Raw genomic sequence first — 8728 nt, forward strand, 5'->3', positions numbered from 1 at the left:
TATTAGGACTTCCCTTTTTAATAAAAACGCTACCATCAGCTTCTATAATTTTCATCATCAAATCCAAATTAAGTGATTAAAGTTTTTCAAAAAATTAAATTTAAAAAATGAATAGTTATTTATTAAAAAAATCTTTAATTTTTTTAAAAATTCTACCTAAATATGACATGGACTAATATTCCTTCACAACTTAAGAAAGTTTCAAACTTGTGATGTAATTATTTGGTCTTAACTTTATTTGCGCAAAAAAAGATAATAATAACTATTGTTGTTTGGTTATACACGAAAAATCATTTGATCGCTATTTTCTGATGCTTGAAGTGTTTAAAGAAAACACTTGAAAATTAATTTAAACCCGTCAGTAAATTGTATTTTTTATTTTAATTTTAAATTAAAAAATAAAAACAAATCTGAAAGTCTTTTTAGCAATGTGTTGGTGACCAATGCTGGCTACCCGTGGACCAATGATGCCTAAAAGTTCTTAGATATGATTGCCATGATAATTGAAGGAAAATGTATCATAATGGGTTAACCTAAATTATTACATGATTTAATCGATGTTTATAATGTCTATTGATCAAAAGGTGAATGCATTATATTTTATGTGCATATTATTATTTTGATCGACAAGTATATATCAGACTGATCGATAAAGAATTAATAATTATTTGCTTTAATTATTTCATAATAAATATAAATGAGACTATTTTTAAGTTTGTAATGAATGAGAATTGAAGATCGAATAGGAATCATCATTTAATTATGAACAAAAGAAAGTTTATAATGATTATTATACAAGTGAGATCTAATAAACATACCAGAATATGGGAGTTGTTATTAATATATATACGGACTCACTTATCATTATATACAAAAAAATTATTGTAAAAAGTTATTGTAAAATGATCATCATAAAACATTCCAACTGAACTATATATATGTACTCACTGATTGATTAAATTATTTTATTATTAACATAATAATATAATTATGAATCCAAAAAATAAGTTTTTGATAACACGGATCTTAGAAGACACATTGTTACAAAATGATCAAGGTATTGCATATAATACTATTGTCTACTCAAAGTCAATATTATAAAATGAGAAGCTGTAGAGAAATTGTTTTCATTTTTATTTTCTAATTTTCAAGATCTTTATAAAAAGTTTATAAAATATATTTACTTTATAAAAAAAAAAATTTACTTTCTGTTTAAGTAATATTTTAAATATAGAAAGTAGACTTGGAATCAGAAAAAGTAAAAACTCTTTGTTTTTAGGTGCTTTTTATATAAAGAAAAATATAGAAAACATGTTAAATTTGTTTTTAAAAGTTTTTCAAAATTTATAGATACATGTTAATTTCTGAAATCTAAAAACTTTTAATGTGTATGTTTAATTTTTGACACATAAGACTTTTATTTTTGACATATGTACTTATTTTTTTACACATGAGAATCAAACTTATCTATAATTTTATAAATTTTTCTATTAATTTATTTTGACATGTGTGCTTAAAGTGCTTGACGGGTAATACTAATAATCATAATAATGATTATTATCAAGTAAGTTGATAAGTTGTGTTAGTGGAAGTTAACAGGAAAAATACAAGTTCCGCAGGTGGGAACTTGTTAATTTGATTTGAACTGCTATATGTAAGAAAATAGAAGTGTTTCGTTTTTAGTAAACCAAAAAGAAAATGGATAATAGTATAGCTGTTGAGGCGGTTCAAATGCGTTTAGATGCTGGAATTGAACCACAAGAGGGAATTCCATAAACTGTGATTTATCTTCTTGATACAAGTGATTCAAGTATACAGCCATGGACATGACGATTTTGTTCTGTATGATTTAATTATTTCATGTTTATTAATGATTTTTCTTTTCTCAAATAGAAATCTACAAATTAATCATTTTTTTCAAGTATCAAACACCAAAAATGATATTTTTAAAGCAGAGTATTTCATATGAACAAATGGAGCTTTAGTTTCTCATTATGTAGGAACCAACATTAGAAAAACTAATATAAACCAAAATGAACAACTTCAGTGTTCCAAAAAAACAAGTTCAATTCAATGTTTTGCATTTAAGAGATGGGTGGGTAGGTGGCCTTCCAATCTTTTCAAACAATATATTAGGCAAATTCACTTAAAAATCTATCGAGATAAATACAATTTTAAATAAACATGTATGTTGCTAAATAAAATGAGAACTATAAAAAAAATAATGTGAATAAAATTAGATATCCTAAATGTTAATGTAAAATAAATTGAAATTCAACTTAAAACTAAACGACCCTTGTGAAATAAATTATTGTAATGCAATATAAATTAAAATTAAATACATAATTAAATAACCACTGCTGTAATTATTCCAATTTTTAAAAAAATTATTATAGATTTCACTTTTTTTATAATTTTTAAAATGTAGAGAATTATCTTCCTGGTATTTCAAATTCAAAATCTCTACTTTAAATAATAAGAGCAGCTAGACTCGGCAGGTAACCTTTTTCAGCAACTGTACTCGGCAGCCACAGCAATAGAGCTGGGCATCAGGAAAAGAACTTACATTTCTTTATTTCTTGGAGGAAAGGCTAATCTTTTGACAAGTGTCATCTTTCCCATTAGCCACACCATCTATAGCGATTGCACTAAATTCGGATTGACAATTGGTAATACAAAACGGTATCAATTTTGACATCTAATGTTCAAAGGAAGTTGAGACCCTTTGTTATATTGGAAGAAAAGATGTGTCACACCTAACTATAAATTTTGATGATAAGTTTTGGACCGTTTGGTTACTTGTGATCATAAGGAAATTCTATATGACAATGACAAGCTTGTCCCCTATACGTTTCAGATGACTTGTTTTTCTTATATACATAATACTATGTCAATTAATAAATATTTTTAATATAATGTTTATATTATATATTAATAAAATTTTAAAATACTAAAAATTAAAAGCCATTAAAAATATTTTATTTACTATTATTTTTAACATATTATAAAAAAAATATTAAACATTTACATTTTGTTAGATTTTACTCTATAAATTTAATCTTATAATTAAAATACTAATAAAATCGTACAATCACGAGTAAATAATTATTTAATGTTTAAAATTTATCATAAGCATTAAGTGATTTTTTTTTTTATGTTTCCAATGAATAACATCGAAAAAAGTAAAATTTATAGGTTCCAATGGTTTTCACTATTTATTTTTAGATAATAAAAGGTGAATTAAACTTAAATGTGAAATTTCTTAGCACGACTTTATTATTTGATATTTAGCCTTTTCCCAAATGGATTTAATTATTTATATCTAATATATAGAGCTAGTTTAATTAATTTAAAATGTGTTTGATATGGTTTTTGTAGATTATAAAGTGCTATTTTAAAAAGTTCAAATATAATAATAAAAGTGTTTAATTCAAAAATTTAATATAGCTGATAATTGTTTCGAGCTGAACAGATATATTAAAATATTTTGTAAACTGATAACTGATTTAATCTTAATCAGTTACTCATTTAATCTCAATCAACTGTTGATTATATCAGCTTTATTTTAGAACTTTTTCTTATAAGCTAATTGCTAATTTGATTTGATTTATTTATTTAAATACCATTATTTTTATTAGAATCAATTAATAATAACTCACTTTAAGTTGATCTCATATAATTAAATTTTTATATTTTATAATAAATACTTATTATTCTATAATTATTTATAATAATTATAATATTTATAATTATTGTATTTGAAATAAAAAAATTCATTAATAAAATTTAAATTTGAATACAAAATTTCTATTTTTAAAATAATTTTTATAGATATTTTCAATGATAAATATAATTAAGCTAAAAAATTAATTATTGTATGTTAATTATTATAAATTATTTTTATTAATTTATATCATTAAATTTATAATATAATAAAATAAAATATATTTAACAATAAATTATACCCTCAATAGTTATTTAATATACTGACAACAACCGTAAAATTCTAATAAATAATTTAATTTATCAGTTATTAGTTATTAGTTATATTAAGCGGCCGAATCAAAACACGTTCTATATATTCAATACTCAGCTATAAATACATTTTATCGTCTTATGTACACAATGACTTGTAAACATAAACCAATTAAAGGCAAACCACTCATTATCACTATTAATGGTGCACCTTCATTAGTGGACCGCAATATATAATTTAGTTGGGCAATGTGATACTCTGGTAGATGAGAAATAAGAGAAGTAGGGATAAATATCAGTCTGTCAACATTATGGAGGAGGAACTTTTCTGTTGTACAATTCAAAAGAGATAGAAATAATTGTGGTTCATATTTATACAATTACGTGACTGCTAGAAACAAACAAACTAATGGATGTATATGTTATTTTCACATCCTATACGTACCAATATGTTATTTCTCCTCCCTTTCCATTCAATTTCTGTACTCATTCAGTGTTTTATCTATCTGTTTTCTTTCTTTTTTCTTTAAAAAAGAAAAAATGGTGAAGAAATATCTTTTTTTTTTTTAATTGAGCCACTATAAATCTAAGAAATATTACGACGTCAAACGATAAAAAATTGAATAATAAAGCTTTTTAACCGAGTGGGTACAATAAAATTCATAAAGAGAATTTGTAGGATAATATGTTTTTATTGAGTATTAAGAAAACAGGTTTAATATTTTTTAAATTTTAAAAATTGATTTTCTAAATATTTATAGATTATTTTTATCAAATGTACTTTTGAATAAAACATCTAACTAAATTGATTTATTTTTTTCTCTCAACTCAAAGAATAGTAAAATGTTTCTTTTATCTTTTTGAAAATCATTTTCTACCTGCTGCAATTCCATGGCATATCTTGAATTTTGAAATGAAAAAGCAAAGAAAAGAGAAAGGTTGTTGTAATTTTGATACCAGGAGGCACACGACAAAGAAATTCCCTTTGCCTTTTAACATTGACAAATTGCAATAACTAAAGATGAAGTTATTCCAGTAGGGGATACTCTTCTTTTCTTGTTTGCCATGGAAGGTAGCGAAGCACATTAAGAAGAATAAAGAGAGATCAGGTGGGAAATTAAGCAGTTTTAAATCAATAATTAATCCATAAAGGCTCCTGCATCCCTCTCTTAGGCTGTCACCGAAAGGGTCTTCTTTTTTCTTAATTTAGGGTTTGGACAATGATTAGTTTGATATGGGGTGAATGAGGAAATATTTGCCAAAAGAGGTGAATTTTGATGTTTTAGTGGAAAAACAAATTTAGAATATATGGAGATGGATAAAACTCAGTAACTCCATGTGTATACAACCTAACCTAACCTAATAAATGAATCAATTATATGTAGTTTGAGTATCTTATAATTAAACATAAGTTAATAATTTAATATTAATTATTATATTTATGTACTTATTAATCTTGTATGTTAAAATAGAAATATATTATAGAATGCAGGAGTCGGTACACAAACATTAATGGTTGTAGTTATGGATTATTATTAATTTTAAATGTCTAACATTTTTCTTCACCCTCACCACAAAAGGGAATTAAACAGATGATTATAAGGGAAACTTTATGGATGAGGTTTATTCCTTACTTAGAACACATCAGCATATTTTGTGAAAGAAAAAGAAAATTGGCAATCAGAATTAATGTGCACTTGACATTCAATAAATGGAACTTTCCAGTTCCATTAAAGGAATTAAACTATAAATTGATATTCAATTCCCTTCATCAGCTCTCATTTGTACCTCTAGGAAATCTATCAATCCCTGAATAAGTAATTTTTGCTTTTTTCAAAATAAAAGTAAAGCAATAAAAAAATAAAAAATATATATATAAAAGAGCGACATCATAAATTTTAAAGTGTTTTATACTTTGATATTAAATAATTAATACATATTTTATTATTTAAAATTAATAAATATATGTCAAATATACCAAATCTAGACGAAAAGGTTTCCAAATTGGGAGATAATTTACATGTGTCGCATGTGCCAGCTAGCTACACCTCATCAATGTTGACAATTTTTTTTTTGATAAATAATTTTAAAATTTTAAAATAAGAAATGAAAAAAGAGTCAAAATATTTGTAAGCTTTGAGGTATGGTTTGTCCATAATTACTGGAAAAGAAATAAAACTAACTTAATTTGTATATATAGACAATATTAGTGTAGTGGGTAATGTACTTGTATTTCGTTTAACATCATTTTCACTTATGTAGTTTTATTTATCAAAACAGGCAGAGAAAAATCTAAAATTCTTTATTTATATCATAACTTTCAGAAGAAAAAAAAAAAAGATACTAAATATTATTAATGTGGTCAAATGTTTATTAATTTGGCAAGTTCTAACAACGTTTATTCACTTCGCATGCAGGGTATGATACTAAATATTATTGTAATTATTAAAAGTATTACTTCTGAGAGACTTCTCCTTTTCTTTGTGCATTTTCATTTGAGTATGAAGGATTACTTGACTTTTAGGCAGTCAATGGATTTTATATATGAAATTATCCATTATCATGGATTTTATTTCAATCTGTCGATGTGGCAAAGTCAATGTGGTCCTTCTTGGTATAGATGTTGAAACTGTCCTTATGGAGGAAGTTCTTGAGCACATTCGGAACTCTGTTGAATGAATGCAGTTTTTCTAATATATTATTATTGATCTTTAATTCAATATTTGGATGCCCTTTCTAATTGAGATATTAGAAATTCAATCTCTAATGTTGATTTTACTTTAAAAGATCAAATCGATGAATATTGCATTCATTTAATTTCTTAGTTATGAATCAAGAACAAAAGAAATTGAGAGGAGCAAAAGGAAAACATAACTAATTTTTCATTTAAATTTCTTTCTTTTTCTAAATTTTTTATAAGAAAGAGTGAGAATAATTACTAAAAAATGATTGAATTAATATAAGCTAATCATCTTATCGTCCATGGTCGTCAATATTTAATTATAAATAATTATATAAAATATATTTATACAAATAATTTAATACTATTCTACATGTTTCTTTACGGGTTATATTCTTAAGATAATAACAACTTTAAAACATTTTTAAATATTTTCTAATAAAATTTAAATTTTTATAAGTGAATTCTGTATTCTTTTCAATAGAAAGTAAAACTGCAGGAATCGACAAGAACAGCTGCTGTCATGTGGAGCTTGCTGCAAGAACCGAAAAGCCCAGCCCGCGATCTTCATCATTATAGAGGCCCAAGCCCTGTTAAGGTTCATGGATCTTTTTTTTATGTGTTTCGGACCTTTGGCTCGCTTCTTTTCGTAGAACCCATTAATATTATAGGTAATATTACATATGATTTTAATTATAAATAATAGCCATGTATATGACCATATGTTTATTATTCTATCAATTAGTTTAACGAGTTTTTTATATTCTAAAAAGAAGATAGAATAACTTAGATTTTATATTCTTAGTGGCTGATTTTATACACTTCTTTCTAGTGGATTAGGCATTATCACTGTATCTATCTTCTAATTTTTTTAACCAAATATATATTTTTTTATTTATAAATATTAATTTTAAACATGGTAATACATATTAATTATAAAAATATTTGAAAATTGATGTATCCTTTAGCAATAAGTAAATGGCGTTTTCTTGGGTCCCCTCTCCATGAATTAGAAATACCCAGAAAACAGACTTTGAAGTTTGGGCAACAAAGATTATCATTTCTAAACTATTCTATTAGCACCTCCTACGTGAAATCCAATAATAATTTTGCTTAAACTCTCATCAATCTTCTACACTTAAAGAACCTAATAATTGTTCAATATTTTAGTCATTATTTATTTAAACAAATTACAAAAACACAAATGCTGTGCCTTGTGACTCAGCATGATCCACGGCACATGCAGCCCATAAAGACATAATTCAGTTTATTTAGTTGATCTGTTGGTTTTTCAATTTATTAACGTTAATAATACAAAACTCCATTATCTATTAATTATTTTAGTATTTCTCCAGGCAATAAAGGACAAAATGGTTAGCATGTGCCTCGCACATGACCTTTCCCCCCCCAAAAAAAAGAAGAGTAATTTAATCAGGTCAGTCAGTTTAAATCCAATTATTTTCTTTTTGTTAGTATCACTTTGTAATTGATGAATTGACTAATTTATTACCCAAGAAAGAAAAACAGTAGGTCTATGATAATGTCACTGAAGAAAAAAAGATATGACACTATATAATGTTCAACCACATGAGAAGGAAATGAAATTTAAAGAAGAATTATACCATGTGGAAATTAAATATTCTCTTTTTAATCTTAATACACAATTTTATAACACATGAGAATAAGGGGAAAAAAAAAAAAAAATCCTATTATACTCTATGAGCATCTAAAATAAGGGTCTCAATTTTGAGCAGAAGTGTCAAATATATGTATGTATGACTGACTTTAATTGTAGCAGATAATAGACTTTTTTGTTGACCAATGAGCAAATAATTTCAGAGGAGACCTTTTCTTTGCTTTTGCTACATGGATTTAATGCTTGTTGACCCTTAATTTGATATGGAGTTTGCCCATAACATGGAGGATTTTAATATATGGCTTTTGCAAAGTAACCAAAAATGTGTTATGTTCTTAATTACTAGAAAGTTATTTTAGTGGGAATTGCAATAATTTGTTGATGATGAAGCACACACATTTGACTTCAGATGGGTACATCTCAACTAATTTCAAGAT

Source organism: Ricinus communis, chromosome 9 (genome assembly GCF_019578655.1).
Source record: "Ricinus communis isolate WT05 ecotype wild-type chromosome 9, ASM1957865v1, whole genome shotgun sequence".
Taxonomy (NCBI): Eukaryota; Viridiplantae; Streptophyta; class Magnoliopsida; order Malpighiales; family Euphorbiaceae; genus Ricinus; species Ricinus communis.